Genomic DNA, 17,877 nt, shown 5'->3' with positions numbered 1-17,877 from the left:
GCAAGAAGCCTAGGCCTTCTGAAGACGCCTCCTCCCATTGGTGGTGCCGGGCCCACCTGCCCCGTCAGGGCGTCTCAGAAACGACTGGCTGCCGCTCCCGTCGCTCAGAGAGCAGCCAATCAGGTGCCCTGCTTCCCCCCGAGGCGGTGCCTCTCTCAGGTGCATCTCCACCCCCTCACTCCCCATTGGCCGCAAGCCGCGACGCCTGCGGTTCGCTTATGCAAATGAGAAGAACTCCGCTTCTATTTGGTGGGTACTTTGAGGAGAGCCTCGCCGACTGAACGAGGCCGGATGGCGGAGATACGTTTGTTTTCTCAAGTTAAAGCCCAATGTCAGTCATGCTGTGCAGAAGTCACAAAATGGGACGTAACCCAAAACATTACGTCATCTGGTTGACCAGTTCCTTGGCGATTTCCCACTAAATCGCCACATTATCCGGATGGTCCCGGGCGATGGCGCCACCCGCACCTTGTCCTGTGCAGGAGGGAGGGCTTGCCGGGGGCCGGGGGTGAGTGAGCAGTGTGGAAGGAGCCGGCACCTGAGCCCGGGACGGCCCCGCACACCGGAAGTGGAGGAGAGGTGACGTTAGGGTGCTGGCGTGGCCTGGGCCGTTGCCACCGGGGTCTTAAAGCGGCATGCCAGCGGGCTGCCTAAGCACGGAGACAGGGCTTGAGCCGCGGCGCCTCCATTTCCCATTTAATAACTCCCCTTTCCCCGCCCCCAGCACGGGGTGGGGGTGGAGCCGGAGCCGGTTTTCCCGCGCTTTGTTGCCACGCCTCCTGGAGGCGGGGATAGGGTGGGGACGCTGCGCGAAAGATACACGTGCGCTGGCCCGCCCGCCTCCTAAACCTCCGCGGCTCGCCACCCCGACGGGGTTATTAGGAGCAGGGCTGGGACCCTGCCCAGGGCTCACTGCACCTCCGAACCGCTGGATCCGGGCCTCTCTGGCGCGCCCCGACAGTTTGCAGGAGTAATAACCACTGTATTGAGATGTGAGCCCGAGCCTCCGGGAAATCTCTGCTTCCATCGGGTAAGTCGCTGACCTCCCTGGACCGCTTTTCTCGTGGTTAGAATGGGGAATTATAATACCCACCGACATGATTGTTTTTGTGAGGATTAAACGCGTTTGGAACGTCAGGGACTTTGTAAAGTGGTGGGCAAATGGAATCCGTGGTCCCGTGTGCCTGCAGTGACCCGAGCTCACAGCGCTCGGCCCCCCTGCACTCCTGCCCAGAGGAGCTTCCTGGACGTGGCCAGAGCTTCTCTGCGTCTTTCTGTGGGATTAATAATTACTACTGATGCACACCACTCTGTGTGGGGCCTGTGATGAGAACTGCATGTACATGTAACTTACATAACATTTACCACACCGGCGCGCGGGAGGTACTATTATTATCTCCATTTTATTGGGGAGGCAACTGCGCCACCGACAGGTTAGGTTATGTATTAACCAAACAAGGTCAAAGGCAGTGGAGTTGAAATCCTAAGGGTCTAGAAAGCTAAACACTTTCACAGATTCCTTTGCCAGGAGGGTTCTGAATAGAAGTTTTTTCTTGAATTAGATGCACTGTTCATTCACTTAAATATTTTAATTCAATCATTACTTGAACACCGTCTGTGAGGAAAATACTGTTGTAGACACTGAGAATACAGCAGTGAACAAAGCAGGCAAAAATCCCTGTTCTCATGAAATATACAGAGAAGACAAACTAAATATGATAAATAAGATAAATAGAAGCATGTTAGAATTGATATTGCTGGAAGAAAAATTAAGCAATGCAATTAAGTAAGCCATGAAAAGGGCAGCCCCGGTGGCGCAGCGGTTTGGCGCCGCCTGCAGCCTGGGGTGTGATCTTGGGGACCTGGGATCGAGTCCCATGTCGGGCTCCCTGCATGGCGCCTGCTTCTCCCTCTGCCTGTGTCTCTCTGCCTCTCAGTCTCTCTCTCTCTCTGAATAAAATAAGTAAATCTTTAAAAAAAAAAAAAAAAAGGTAAGCCATGAAAAGAAATGCAGGAAATTTAAATGCACATTGCAGAGTGAAAGGAGCCAACGGAAAAGTCTGTATACTGTATGATTCCAACTATATGACATTCTGGAAAAGGCAAAACTGTGGAAGCAGTAAAAAGATCAGTGGTTGCCAAGCGTTGGGATGGTGGGAGGGATAAATTGTGGGAGCACAGTGCATTTTTAGGCAGTGAAGTTATTCTCTATGATACCATAATAGTGGATAGATGACATTATACATTTGTCAGAAGCCCTACTGTAAACTATGGACTTTAGTTACTTATAATGTGTCAATATTGGTTCATTAGTTGCAACAAATGTACCACACTAATACAAGATATTAACAATAGGGAAAACTAAGAAGGAAGTATATGGTAAGTATAATGTCTGCTCAAATTTTTTTTTTTTAAGATTTTATTTATTTATTCATCAGAGACACGCAGAGAGAGGCAGAGAGAGAAGCAGGCTCCATGCAGGGAGCCCGATGTGGGACTCGATCCTGGAACCCCAGGATTATGTCCTGAGCTGAAGGCAGACCTTCAACCACTGAGCCACCCAGGCATCCCTCAATTTTTATCTAAACCTAAAACTGCTTTAAGAAGTATCCTACTAATCTTTTTTTAATGTGAAAAATAAAGCAGGGAAGGAAGTCAGGCAGTGTGGAAGGATTGCAATTTCAGATAGGACAGAGAGTAAAGGCCTTTCTGAGAGGGTGGCATTTAAGGCTGAAAGTGAGTGAGCGAGCCATGCAGCTATCTGCATATCTATCTGTGAGAACCTTCCAGGAAGAGAGTAAATAGTAGATCTTGAGGTGGGAGTGTATTCCGGAGGGGTCAGGGGATGGAAGGAATGGATCTGGTCACAGGATGCTTGGGGGCTTTGGTGTTTTCTGAGTTTGATAGGAAGAAGACATGACATAGTAGCCTGACTTACTTTTGGTTTGGATGTGCAGGGAAATGCAAATCAAAACCACAATGAGGGGATCCCTGGGTGGCGCAGCGGTTTAGCGCCTGCCTTTGGCCCAGGGCACGATCCTGGAGACCCGGGATCGGGTCCCACGTCAGGCTCCAGGTGCATGGAGCCTGCTTCTCCCTCTGCCTGTGTCTCTGCCTCTCTCTCTCTCACTGTGTGCCTATCATGAATAAATAAAATAAAATTAAAAATTAAAAAAAAACCACAATGAGACATCACCTTACACCTGTCAGAATGGCTAAAATTAAAAATATATATACAAGAAACAAGTGTTCACTCAGATGTAGAGAAATAGGAACCCTCGTGCACTGTTGGTGGGAATGCAAACTGGTGCAGCAACTGTGGAAGGCAATATGGAGGTTTCTTTTTTTTTTTTTTTTTTTTTTTTTAAGATTTTATTTATTCATGAGAGAGAGAGGCAGAGACACAGGCAGAGGGAGAAGCAGGCTCCATGCAGGGAGCCTGACATGGGACTCCGTCCCGGGTCTCCAGGATCACGCCCTGGGCTAAAATCAGCGCTAAACTGCTGAGCCACCCGGGCTGCCCAGTATGGAGGTTTCTATTTAAAAATTTAGAACTGGGACGCCTGGGTGGCTCAGCGGTTAAGCGTCTGCCTTCACCTCAGGGCGTGATCCCACAGTCCTGGGATCGAGTCCCATATCGGGCTCCCTGCATGGAGCTTGCTTCTCCTTCTGCCTATGTCTCTGCCTGCCTCTCTGTTCTCTCATAAATGAATAAATAAAGTCTTTAAAAAATTAAAAAATAAATAAAAATTTAGAACTATCCTATGATCACACTACTGAGTATTTACCCAAAGGATATAGAACCACTAATTCAAAGGAATACACACACTCTATGGTTATTGCAGCATTATTTACAATAGCCAAATTATAGAAGGAACCTAAGTGTCCAAGTGTCCATTGATAAATGAATGGATAAAGAAGATGTGGTATATATTTACAATGGAATATTTTTCAGTCATAAGAAAGAATGGAATTTTTCTATTTGTAATGAGTCGAAGGATCTAGAGAGTATCATGCTAAATGAAATAAGTCAGTCAGAGGAAGACAAGTACTCTGATTTCACTCATATGTAGAATTTAAGAAACAGAACAAACAAACAGCAGGAAAAAAAAGAAAACAAAAAACAGACACTTAACTATAGAACGAACTTATGGTTAACAGAGGAGAGGTGGGTGGAGGGATGGGTGGATAGGTAGTGGGGATTAAGAGTATCAAGTAATCTTGATGAGTACCAAGTAATATATGGAATTGTCAAATCACTGTCTTATACACCTGAAACTAATATCACTGAAATTAATTAAATTAAAAAATTAAAAAGAAAAATCTGTCAAATAAAACATCATTTTTAAGAAGTTGGATATGGGGTATGAAGAAAAGAAATTCAAAACCTTGAGGTCTGAGGAAGTAGAATGATGATGCCATTTCTCTCTCTCTTTTTTTTTAAAGTAGGCTCCACACCCAGTGTGAGGCTTGAACTCCCAACCCGGAGACTAAGAGTCACATGCTCTACTGACTGCGCTAGCCAGGCACTCCCTATGTTGCTGTTTCTTGACCTAGGAATGCTATCAGGAAAAATATGTTCCAGGGCAAGGTCAGCAGCGTAGTTTCAGTCATGTTCAGTCATAAGTGTCGTTAGCTTATAGATAGTATTTAAAATCCTGGTCATAGGGATGCCTGGGTGGCTCAGTGGTTTAGCGCCTCTCTTTGGCCCAGGGCATGATCCTGGAGTCCCAGGATCCAGTCCCATATCAGGCTTCCTGCATGGAGCCTGCTCCTCCCTCTGCCTGTGTCTCTGTGTCTCTCATGAATAAATTTTTAAAAAAAATCTTAAAAAAAAAAAAAAATCCTAGTCATAGTGGATGAGGTCACCAAGGGAATGTATGAAGATAGAAAAGAGAAAAAGTCCAAGGACTGAGGAAACTCTGGGGAACTCCAGAGTTTGAAGGTTAGGGCAGTAGGGCAACCAGTAAATGGGACTGAGAAAAATAGTAAAGAAAAGAAGGAGAGGGGCACCTCTCTGATGACTCAGTAGGTGGACCATGCAGGTTTTTGTTTTGTTTTAGTATTTATTTATTTGAGAGGGGGCAGAGGGGAGGCAGAGAAAGTCTTTTTTTTTTTTTTTTTTTAAGATTTTATTTATTTATTCACGAGAGCCATGCAGAGAGAGGCAGAGACATAGGCAGAGGGAGAAGCAGGCTCCCTATGGGCAGCCTGATGTGGGACTTGATCCCAGGGCCCTAGGATCACAACCTGAGCCAAAGGCAGATACTCAACCACTGAGCCACCCAGGTGCCCCGAATCTTTTTTTTTTTTTTTTTTAAAGATTTTATTTATTTGTTTGAGTGAGAGAAAGATAGTGAAAGCATGAGCAGGGGGGAGAGGGAGAAGCAGGCTCCCTGCTGAGCAGGAGGCCCAGCGCATGGCTCAATCCCAGGATGCTGGGATCAAGATCTGAGCCCTCCAGGCACCCCAGGAAGAGGGAGTGTCTTTTTTTTTTTTTTTTAACCAATCTCCAACTGTAGATATTTTGAAATGAAATTTAACAATTTGCATTTTGAAATTCATATTTTATATTTCTTTTTTTTTATAATAAATTTATTTTTTATTGGTGTTCAATTTACCAACATACAGAATAACACCCAGTGCTCATCCCGTCAAGTGCCCCCCTCAGTGCCCGTCACCCATTCACCCCCACCCCCCTAGAGAGAGTGTCTTAAGCAGACTCTGCTCTGAGTGCAGAGCCCTATGCCAGGCTTGATCTCACAACCCTGAGATCAGGAGCCTGCGACTCTTGATCTTGGAATTATAAATTCAAGCCCCACATTGGGTGTAGAGATTACTTAAAAATAAAATCTTAAAAAGGGAGGGGGGGAGAACTAGGAGAATGTTGTGTCCTTGAAGCCACATAAAGAGTTTCAGGGAGGAGAAAAGAATGATAAATTGTCACATGCCACTGCAAGATCAAATAAGATGAAACCTGAGAAATGACCAGTGGATTAAGCAAAATGGAGGTTATGGGTGAGCATGATAAGGACAGATTATGTGGATTAGTGGCAACAAGAGCTTGCATGTCGTGGGTTCAAAAGAAATATAGTGGGGTGAAGGAAACAATGACTATAGACAGTTCTTTCCAAGTAGGGAAGGAGCAAAGTGGGGTGGTAACTGGAGCAGAAACAGAGAGGAAAGGACTATTACAAGATGAAGGAATTGCACTAAGGAATTGTTAGTACACTGAGGGGAAAGATCCTGTAGTAAGGAAAATCTGGGTTTGCAGCAGAAATAGAAAAAGGTTCCTGGAACCAAGGGGTTAAAAAGATCAGGGGTAGGGTTTAGGTTGCAAGTGGAGGGACATAGCTCACCCAAAATAACAGGAGAGAAGGCAGAGTAAGTGGGCATGGCAAGAAAGCTGTAAAAATCTCTCTGGTTGCTTCTGTTGCTGGAATGTAAGAAACAAGATCATCCCCTAAGACTGAGGATGTTGGAGGAGCTGGAGGTTTAAGGAGAGCAGATCAAGGAGCTGAGAGGCCAGAGGGTTGGAAGTCTCATTTACAAGGAAACAAATCAAGAATTAAAGACAGAAATAGCACAGGAGAGAGGAACAAGGTGTGGTGGGAGCAGAAGATGGCTGCACAAGGAGAGGTGGTAGTGGTTCAGTTGGAAGGTACTGCTGTGTGTGTGTGTGTATGTGTGTGTACATCACTAGCTCCCCAAAGGCTCTCTCAGCCCTTCCTGAGCAATAATTATTACTATCTGCTTCTTTTTGTTTGTTTGTTTGTTTTTGTTTTAAAAGAGAGAAAGGGGAGGAGGGCAGAGGAGAGGGAGAGAATCCCAAGCAGGTGCCAGTTCCAATGCAGGGCTTGCTCTTACGACCCTGATCCAAAATCAAGAGTCAGACACTTAACTGAGCCACCCAGACACCCCAATTGATTAGTATCTGCTTCTATCACCATTGATTCATTTTGTGTGTTCTTGAACTTCATATAAATTGAAATCATACAATATATAATTTTTGTTTATCTAGCTTCTGTCAACATTCTGGTTGTGAAATCTAATGTTGTAGTATTGGTTTATTTTTTTCTTTTTTTTGAATTAAAATTCAATAAAATATAGTACATCATTAATTTCAGATGTAGTGTTGTTGTTTTTAAGACTTTATTTTACTTATTTATTCAGGAGAAACAGAGAGGCAGAGACACAGGCAGAGGGAGAAGCAGGCTCCATACAGGGAGCCCGACGTGGGACTCGATTCCAGGACTCCAGGATCATGACCTGAGCCGAAGGCGGTGCTAAACCACTGAGCCACCCAGGCTGCCCAGATGTAGTGTTCAATAATTTATCACTTGTATATAACACCCTGTGCTCATCACATCATGTGCCCATTACCCAATTACCCCATCCCCCCACCTGCAATAGTTTATTCCTTTTATTGCTGTGTAGTATTTCATTTTATGGACAAACCCACAATTTATCCATTCTACTGTTAATGGATATTTGGTTATATCCAGTTTTTGGCTATCCTGAAGAAAACTCCCATAACATTCTTGTACCTATATTTTCATGCACAGGCGCACTAATTTTCATTGAGTCTGTAGTTCGGCCATAAGGGATGTGTATGTTTAGCTTTAGGAGATTGTAGCAGTTTTCCTGAGTATTCCAGTTTATACTCCTACCAGCAATGTGTAGTGTTCTGGTTGCCTTACAGTTTCCTCAATGACGTTTGGTATTGTCAGCCCTTTTAGTTTTAGTAACACCCTCTTCGGTCTACACCATCTCTGCCTCATCCACAAACCTCTGTTGCCTTGGCCTAACAGCTGTGCATTTGTGTCACTCACTCAGATCTCCCACTTGAGTTCCAGAGTGCCACCCAGAAATGCCACAGACACTTTCAAGGCCCCATGATGAAAACCAAATTCACCACTTTCTACCAAATATTCTCTCATCCCTGAAACTGCATGTCAGGGAATGTTAGCACAGCTAACCCACGCACAAACCACGCACAAACCACGCACAAACCTGAGGCATCTTTCACTCATCCCTCTTAGTCATCACCTGTGATGACCAAGGCCTGTCAATTCTATCTCCTTAATCTCTTTCAAATCCACCCCCCCCCAAAAAAAAAATCCACCCTTCCAACCCCATCATCACAACCCTTGTTCCAGCCACATTCCACATTCATATCTAACCTGGTTGTTTGCAATAGATTCCTTATCCTTGCCCCACCCCAACTGAGAATGTTTTCCTTTTTTTTTTTTTTTCTTTTTTTTTTTTTTGAGAATGTTTTTCTATAAAACAAAACTATTCATATTCAGATGCTTAAAACCCTTCAGTCTCTCCAAATGCCCACGTGATGAACTCCAAACTCCTTGGCACATACAAGAGTGAAGTAAAGACATTTTTACACCAACAGAAACAGAGTTTACTACCATCATATTTTAACTATAAAAACTCTTAAAGGACGCCTGGTGGCTTAGCAATTGAGTGTCTGCCTTTGGTTCGGGATGATCCCAGGGTTCTAGGATCGAGTCCCGCATCAGGCTCCCTGCATGGAGCCTGCTTCTTCCTCTACCTATGTCTCTGCTTCTCTCTCCTGGTTTCTCAGGAATGAATAAATAAAAGCTTTAAAAAAAAAAACAAACAAACTTAAAAAAATGCTTATAGGGATCCCTGGGTGGCGCAGTGGTTTGGCGCCTGCCTTCGGCCCGGGGCGCGATCCTGGAGGCCCGGGATCGAATCCCACGTCGGGCTCCCAGCATGGAGCCTGCTTCTCCCTCTGCCTGTGTCTCTGCCTCTTTGTGACTATCATGAATAAATAAATAAAATCTTTAAAAAAAAAAAATGCTTATAAGATCGCCTTCTAGGAGAATACAAACTATCCCAAAGAGGCTTGCCTGGACAACTCAGTTGTTTAAACATTTGCCTTCTGCTTAGGTCATGATCCCAGGATGCTGGGATCCAGCCCCATGCTGGACTCCCTGCTCAGTGGGGAGTCTGCTTCTCCCTCTCCTTCTACCTGCTTGTTCTCTCTCTCTCTCTCTCTCTCTCTGCTAAACAAATAAGTAAATAAATCTTTAAAAAACAAACTATACCAGAAAGGTCTCTGAAGCAAAAATCTGTGAGAAAAAAAAAATTAGTAAACTTGTGTGTAAAGCTAAATCAACACTGCTTATATATGAAAATAATAATCATCTAATTCATGTGGTTCAAAAGTCAGACTTTTGGGATAGAGAGTATATTATATATACTCATTTATTTTTGCTCCTTCCTGAAATCTACTGAAATGATAAGACATTTTAAAAAAGACCTAAGCTCACAAAGAGAATGGGAAAGACAAAACAGAAAAGTGAAATTTGGGAAGCTAGAAAGCAGGTGAGCTTGACTATACAGACAAAGGAAAACTGAATTCTAGGTCAATGGGCAAAGCTGGGAGACAAGTTGGTCAGACAGCAGGTGCAGCACTCTGTGACTTTGGGGGAGTCAGCAACACCAGGTACTTCTGAAGGGAATGATAAAGGCACGGTGGAAAACAGGAAAACTTTGAAAGTCTATGGAGGGTTGTATCCCAGGTCCGCTGCTGCATTCTCTGTGGCTTTGTGACTCCCTCCCCCACCGTGGTGAGAAAGTGGAGTCTTCTGCTCCAAGAAAGGGCAGGAACATCCTGCTCAAAACAAAAGGACCAAAGGCAACATTTACATCCTGCATTCTGAGAACCCCAGCCCTTTCCCCAAACTCAGGACCCCAATAATCAGACCCATACTTTCCAAACAGGAGACTGAAATATGCTTGCTTCAAAGAATCTGATCTAAAGATACTGATGTCCGGGATTCTCTTAGGAAAAGGCCTGGTCAGATCACGCTAGAAAGAACTTTACAAGCTCCCCACCGAGGCTCAAAAATATTGTCTCCCACACACCCCAAGAAAGTAAAACTTGGAGGAGGTAAAATCCCGCCCTGCCATTCATGAGGCTGGGATAAGAGACAGAAAGCCAGCAAGGTTAACCAAAAAACAAACCACTCTTTCTCCTGAGGTATATAGCAATAAAGTTCATAAGGACTCCCTTCTGTGACTACACTTTCTCACTGACTGGGAAACTTTGTTCTCTAAACTCATGGGCTATAAGAAACATTGCTATTTGAAAGCATATCAGTAAGAATGAGTCAAAAATCCTTTGGCCTGAAGGATCCACGTCACCTTGAGACAGAGAAGCCGTCTAGATTTATCACCCAGGTACAGAGCATCAGATAAGGGGTTTCTGGACATAATACTCCACATCTCTGTTTACTTCACAATCCAGCTCTGAGAGTAACTTCTTTACAGGGATCCCTGTTTTCCTTGAGCTTCTTAGAACACGGCTTCATTTAAATTTCGCTTAAGCCCCACCCTTGCCCTAAGTCCTATAGAATACTTATCACTCCCTTTGTTTGGGGAGATACCTGCCAATTCCCTTGGTCTATGGCCTCCCTCACTGCCCCACAGGCCCATAAGCCCATGCTGGCTGTTGACTGGTTGGGCTTGGACAACTCTTTCAAAGAAAACCCGAGGCGTTGGCCAACCAAAGCAAGGGAGTAAACCAAGAATGCAGTCCAGTGGAATATGGGAAACAGGATCTGACCCAGGCAAGAAGCCAGGAGAAGTGCAGGAGAGTGAAGGGATGACACAGGGGAGAGGGCAAAGAGGTAAGAGAGGATGGGGCCAGGAGCCCTTCAGGATAGGTGGGAAGGGGGATATTGGCCCCGGGCACTTTCAGAGGAAATGCAGACAGTCAGAGGGGAGTTTAGGGTCAGCTCTTAAGAAGGAAAAGAAAAGAAGAGAGAAAGAAAAAAAAAGAAGGAAGGAAGGAAGGAAAGAAAGAAAGAAAAAGAAAGAAAGAAAGAAAGGAAAAGAAAGAGAAAGAAAGAAAAGAAAAGAAAGAAAGAAAAGAGAAAGAAGAAAGAAGAAGTAAAAGTAAAAAGCACTCCAAGGGAGGTAAAGTATCATAGTGACATCTGTGGATAACATTTACATAGTCAAAATAATGTAAATTCTGAGTATATAATATGGAGGAAGTGGGGGAGGGACATGAGGCTGTGGAAGAGCTAAGTCCCCATCTTCTATTTTAGAAATCCATGCATAATATTACAAAGTAAAAAAAAAATCAAGTATTCACAATATAAGATGTTATTTAGGGACATGGAGATAGCTGATAAACTACCAGGCATGAGACTTGAAAGTGGTTGCTTTTAGGTAGGGGGAAAATCTTGAGCTTAACTGCATATTGGTTAGAAAGGGTTGATTAAAGTTATTCTAAGGTCTTAATTTTGATTGTTAAATGTTCATGTTAAAATTTTTCATTTACGGGTGCCTGGCTAGCTCTGTTGGCGGAGCATGCGACTCTTGATTTCGGGGTTGTGAGTTCAAACCCCACACTGGCTGTAGAGGTTACTTAAAATCTTTAACGACAACAACAAAATAACAAGAAAATTTTTAATTTTTTTTTCATTTAAATATTCATAGACTAGAAGCAGACTATATAATTCCCAAGCAGGTAGGGAGGAAAAAAGGAATGGAAGGGGACTCTAATAGCCCAAAAGTAGACAAGAAAGGAGAAATATAAAAGACTTTGAAAATTCTAGACAGATTAAAACCACCAAAAAACATTTGCTAGAAATGAATCCAGTGATATCCCAGTCACAATAAATGTAAATAAAGTGAATTCTCCAGTTAAAAGGCAATTTTTATTTATTAGACTAAATAAAAATTAATATCCAGCTATATATATTGATTACAAGAGATATACCTAAAACGTAAGAAATATAAGGTTTAGAAGTAGTAGAAAATATGTATGTGCCAGGCAAATACAACCAAAAGAGAGCTAGTATAGTTATATTAACATTGAACAAAATGAAACAAAATTTATGACAAAACTTACTTACGGGTAAAAAGAGCTATTACATTAATATAAGCTTCAATTCACGATGAAGACTTGATAATTATAAACCTATATGTTCTTAATAATACACTTTGAATTTTATCAAGAAAAAATTGACAGAACACCCAGGAGAAACGGATAAATCCACCACAGTCATGGCAAATCTTAACATATAAGGAAAACAGAAAAAAAAAAGTGTATATATATATATATACATATATATATATATATGTATATATATATATATATCTGTATGTTTTTCATTAAGAATATAAAAGATTTGGCTCAGGTCATGATCCTGGGGTCCTAGGATCGAGTCCCGCATCAGGCTCCCCTCTAGGAGTCTGCTTGTCCCTTTGCCTATGTGTCTGCCTCTCTCTCTTTCTGTCTCTCATGAATAAATAAATAAAATCTTTAAAAAAAGAATATAAAAGATTTGAGCAACACAATTAAAGGTTTGACTTAATGAATTTACATAAAACCCTGTAGCAATTACTAGAGAATACATATTCTTTTCTTGAACACATACATTCTAAACCAATTTATTGACATAACAATAAACTGCACATATTTGAAAAGTATGATTTGATAAGTTTCAACTTAGTATACATCCATAAAACCATCACCACCATCAAGATAATGAACCTAGGGCATGCCCTGGTGGCTCAGCGGTTTAGCGCTGCCTTCAGCCCAGGGCCTGATCCTGGAGATCCGGGATTGAGTCCCACGTCGGGCTCTCTGCATGGAGCCTGCTTCTCCCTCTACCTGTGTCTTTGCTTCTCTCTCTCTCTCTCTCTCTCTCTCTCTCTCTCTCTGTGTCTCTCATGAATAAATAAATAAAATCTTAAAAAAAAAAAAAAAGATAATGAACCTATTCATCAATCCCAATAGCTTATCCCATGCCCCTGTTATCTTGGGTGGCAACATAACTGGTTTAAAGACTGCATTTTCCTCCTCTTACAGCCACTTATGACCATGTGACTACATTCTATGTATACAAACATAAAAAAGATGTAAGTGGTGTTTATTGGATGGATCTTCCAGAAATGCTCCTTAAAGTAGGGGCAGATAGCTGGCATACACTGTCTTTAATCCTCTCAATCCTTCTTCCCCTCTCCCCACTTTATATTCCCTGTTCATAACACAGACTTGATGATTGAAGGCTCTTGTGACCTGGAGGCATGTTGAGGATGGGGAAACACATGCTAAGGATGGGAAAGAGGGAATTGCCAAGAACCTGGGAAGCTGAGGAAACCCTGACACTATATCTACCCTGGACTATCTACATCCAGACTTCATTACCTTGAGAGAAAAATTAACTTCCATCTTGTTTAAGTTTCTTCTACTTCCCGTCTCAGTTACAAACATAAATGCAGTTCCAAATTGATGGAAGTGGAGTAGCTGCAAGTATCTAAAATGTGGCATGGGGCAGCCTGGGTGGCTCAGCGGTTTAGTGCCGTCGGCAGCCCAGGGCATGACCCTGGGGACCCGGGATCGAGTCCCACGTCGGGCTCCCTGCGAGGAGCCTGCTTCTCCCTCTGCCTGTGTCTCTGCCTTTCTCTCTCTCTGTGTATACACTCTCATGAATAAATAAATAAAGTCTTTAAAAAAATAAAATAAAATAAAATAAAATGTGGCATGTGCTAGGGGAATTATGTTGGCCAATTGTTTAGGGAAGATCCACTGCACTGCAGGCAGGAAAGCTAGCAGCCCCTGGTACTTGCAAACCACTTGATCAAATTGTTGCTCATTGTACCTTAGAAAGCCACAAAGAAAGGGTTTCATGTTCTGGTGTGTTGGTGCTGCTTTTAGCAAAATTCTGCATGAGACATGCAATTGCGTTTGAACCAATCTGTAAGCATAAAAAAAAAAAACAAAAAAAAACCAACAGAAATAACACTGCTAAGGAAAGCACTCTACGCACACACACAACAATCAGGAATATAAAGTTGATGGAGAGTCTCATATGGAGGCTGCTGGATTGAAAAAGCCAATTGCTTCTCTACCCCATACTGAAGCAGTTCAGAATGGCAGCTGCTCCACAGGCACCCACTAGGAGATAACACTGTGACCACAAAACTTTTTCAGGCACCTTGGCTAAGAGTTCTGTGCCTGACTATGGTGCAAGACTCCCAGCAAAGATGAGACTAACAGCGTCATCTTCCCCTCACTTCCCTTCAAGCCTCGAACAATTGACAGGGTTGGGGGATGCACAGAGGGATGACATAGAGGCCAATAGGCAAAATATTAATTTCTACCCTCAGTATGGTATCTTTGGCCACAGTAACTTATGTTTAGGAATTGACTAGAAGGAATGCCTCTGTGCCTCAGTCAATTAGTGTCTGCCTTCGGCTCAGGTCATAATACTGGGGTCCTGGGATTGAGCCCTACTTCAGGCTCCTTGCTCAGTGGGGAGCCTTCTCCCTCTGCCCTTCCCCCCAACTCATGCAAGTGCTCTCTCTCACTCTCTCAAATAAATAAACAAATTCTTTTAAAAAATGACTGGAAGCCTACTAATTATTTCATGAAACTGTTAACAAAACAAACACAAAAACAAATCCATATCTGGACTGCAACAGCCTATGGCTACAAACTAAAACATCTCGGATCCACAACACAGAAGTGGCTCCCTCTACAAGCAGCTGCCAAAGCTGTGTAGCCCTTGAGAAGAGTATCCTCCCCAGAGGCCTCTTCAGATGAGCCATGAAGGATGATGGACAAAGAACAACCTCCCTGAGGGCAGAGCAAGAGGCCATGGAGAACAGTGGAGATTTTCCCCAGGGACAGAATGAAGGTAAGCCAGACAGACCAACTGAGGAACTTACTCTTCTGTTAGGGCAGGTGGTCCTGGCCCCTCCACACTTGATATACCCTGTGGTTCTGTGTGTATATTGCTGTGTAACACAGCACTCCAAAACTTAAAAATAACAATCATTTTTTATACCTGCAGCTCTGTGGCCCCAAAGTGTTTGGCTGGGCACCCTGGTTCAGGGTGTCTCTCATGGTAGTCCTCACTCAGCTGGAGCTGGAACAGCTAGGGGCTGACTGAGCATCTCACTCTCTTTGTGTATTCTTGGGGCTTCTGTGTAGGCAACTTTGGGCTTCCTCACAAGATGGTGGCCTCAGGGCAGTTGGAATGCTAACGTAGGGGTCGTTGGATCAGTGTTCCAGCCAACCAGGCAAAAGCTGCAGTGCCTTTCAGGGCATCACTCTGCTCTCCTCTGTTCCTCAGCCGGACACTGGTACATCCAGATTCAAAGGATGAGGACACAGGCAAGCCCCTCAGTGGTCTATAAACCAGTGACTAGTGACTCCTGAGTGTTTCCTATGTTCTCCTGAAAAAAGAGAGAGCTTTGCTTGTGGTTGACATTTCCTATTCCACCGGTGTAAGATGCATTGGCAGTTAATAAGTTGTCTTGTCTTTGGTTTATAGGTTACTAGGGGCACCTGGCTCACTTTAATAGAGTATGTGACTCTAGATCTTGGAACCATGAATTCAAGCCCCACATTGGGTCCAGAGATTACTTAAATAAGTATAGGTTGGGATGCCTGGGTGGCTCAACAGTTGAGCGTCTGCCTTCAGCTCAGGATGTGATCCCGGAGTTCCAGGATCGAGTCTTGCATCAGGCTCCTGCATGGAGCCTGCTTCTCCTTCCTCTGCCTATGTCTCTGCCTCTCTGTGTGTCTCTCACGAATAAAAAAAATCTTTTTTTAAGATTTATTTATTTATTCATTCATGAGAGACACAGAGAGAGAGGCAGAGACACAGGCTCCATCCAGGGAGCCCAATGTGAGACTCGATCCCGGGACTCCAGGATCACGCCCGGGGCCAAAAGCAGATGCTCAACCCCTGAGCAACCCAGGCATCCCGAATAAATAAAATCTTAAAAAAATAATAAGTATAGCTGCAGGACAATGAATAGTCACATGAAAGATACTGAGTAGCTGAAGGGATGTTCTGCTGCAGAGTCTAGTAGTTACCTATCTAAACTCCATTCTCTGCACTAATGGGTATTTACCCAAAGAATTAAAAAAACACTAATTAAAAGGGATACATGCACCCCTATGTTTATGGCAGCAATATTTACAATAGCCAAGATACAGAAGCAGCCCAAGGGCCCTATCAGTTGATGAATGGATAAAAAAAAAGATGTGAGATAGATATAGATACAATGGAATATTATTCAGCTATAAAAAAAGAATGAAATCTTGCCAATTGTAATGACATAGATGGCGTTAGAGACTATGATGCTAAGTGAAATAGGTCAGTCAGAGAAAGACAAATAAGATACAAATATGATTTCACTCATATGTGGAATTTAAGAAACAAATGAGCAAAAGGGCGGAGGGGGGAGTGAGAGAGACAAACTAAGAAACAGACTCTTAACTATAAAGAAAAAACTGATGGTTACCAGAGGGGAGGTGGATGGGGGGATGTGTGAAATAGGTGAAGGGAATTAAGGACTGCACTTGTCATGATGAGCAGTGGGTGATTAAAATAAAAACTTAAGAGGCAAAAAAAAAAAACAAAACAAAACAAAAAACAAAACTTAAGAGGCACCTGGGTGGCTCAGTCAGTTGGGCGTCTGACTCTTGATCTTGGCACAGGTCTTGATCTCAGAGTCTTTATCTCAGGGTTGTGAGTTCGAGCCTGATGTTGGCCTCTGCACTGGGCATGGAACCTTCTTTTAAAAAATAAATAAAAAATAAATAAAAACTTAAAAAAAAAAAAAAAAACCTCCATTCTCCTCTCCTTTAATAAAATAACTTTTAAATGGCCATGTGACAAAACTCTGGTCAGTGAGATATAAGCCAGGGACACCTGTGTGGCTCAGCAGTTGAGCATCTGCCTTTGGCCCAGGGCATGATCTGGAGTCCAGGGATCAGAGTCCCACATTGGGCTCCCTGCATGGAGCCTGCTTCTCTCTTTGCCTGTGTCTCTGCCTCTCTCTGTCTCTCATGAATAAATAAATAAATAATTTTAAAAAATGAAATATAAGCCAAAGTTGTTGGATGAGACATATAAGAGAGTGGGGTTGTTTTGTTTTGTTTTGTTTTGTTTTGTTTTTAAGAAAGCTTTTTAAAAGAAGCAAAAAGGAGGCACCTGGATGGGTTGGTTGGTGGAACGTGGGATTCTTGATCTTAGCATAAGCTCGAGCCCTACATTGAGAACAGAAATTACTTGAATAAATAAATGGGGCAAAGAGTTTATATTAATCTTTTTGCACCCTTTCCCCATCCTCCTGATTTCTGGCTGGAATGCAGATACAGTAGCTTGGAGCTTCATCAGTCACCTTGGACCGTGAGTTAACCTTAAGAAACAAAAACCGTAGTCTGAGGATGGTGACCCAGAGAGAAGGAGCCTGGACCCTGTTGATGATCGGGGTTCTGTGAACTACCTACCTATGGACTTCTTATACAAGAGAAAAGTAAAACTTGAATCTAATGTAGATCACTGTTACTTCTGGTCTCCATTTTTTGCAGCCAAATGCAGTTTCCACCTTAGACAGCATATCTTTGTCACTTGATTATCCATACAGGCAGGGACTCCTTTGGTTTTGCTCATCATTTTTATCCCCTAAAATTCACATAGAATCTGGCACAGAAGAGGCACTCAGTAAAAACTTGTAGAATTAGGGATGCCTGGGTGGCTCAGTGGTTGAGTGTCTGCCTTCAGCCCAGGGTGTGATCCTGGAGTCCCAGGATCGAGTTCCACATCGGGCTCCCTACATGGAGTCTGCTTCTCTCTCCATCTCTGTCTCTGTCTCTCTCTCTCTCTCTGTGTCTTTCATGAATAAATAAATAAAATCTTTAAAAAGAAAACTTGCAGAATTAATGCCTGGCACTTAAGTTATAACTGGTTTATTGAATTGTCTGGATTTGATATGATGCCAAGAATCTCCACCCCACCCCATGCCATCAACCACTGCTGTCATCCTGGCTCTGTCAGCAACCTTCCCTATCCTTGGAAC

At 43.2% G+C, this 17,877-nt stretch overlaps 1 long non-coding RNA gene across 1 annotated transcript in view; it reads left to right on the top strand.

Annotated features, from left to right (window-relative positions):
* Window positions 1-49: 49 nt before the first annotated feature.
* The window catches only part of LOC118351240 (uncharacterized), a 40,761-nt gene continuing 22,933 nt past the window's right edge, over window positions 50-17,877 (top strand). The window contains exon 1 of the long non-coding RNA XR_004806373.2: window positions 50-1,030. This is a non-coding gene — a long non-coding RNA (uncharacterized LOC118351240). The remainder of the gene's footprint in view (window positions 1,031-17,877) is intronic.

This window comes from Canis lupus, chromosome 17 (genome assembly GCF_003254725.2).
Source record: "Canis lupus dingo isolate Sandy chromosome 17, ASM325472v2, whole genome shotgun sequence".
Lineage (NCBI taxonomy): Eukaryota > Metazoa > Chordata > Mammalia > Carnivora > Canidae > Canis > Canis lupus.
This window is presented reverse-complemented; position numbering and strand designations above follow the sequence as displayed.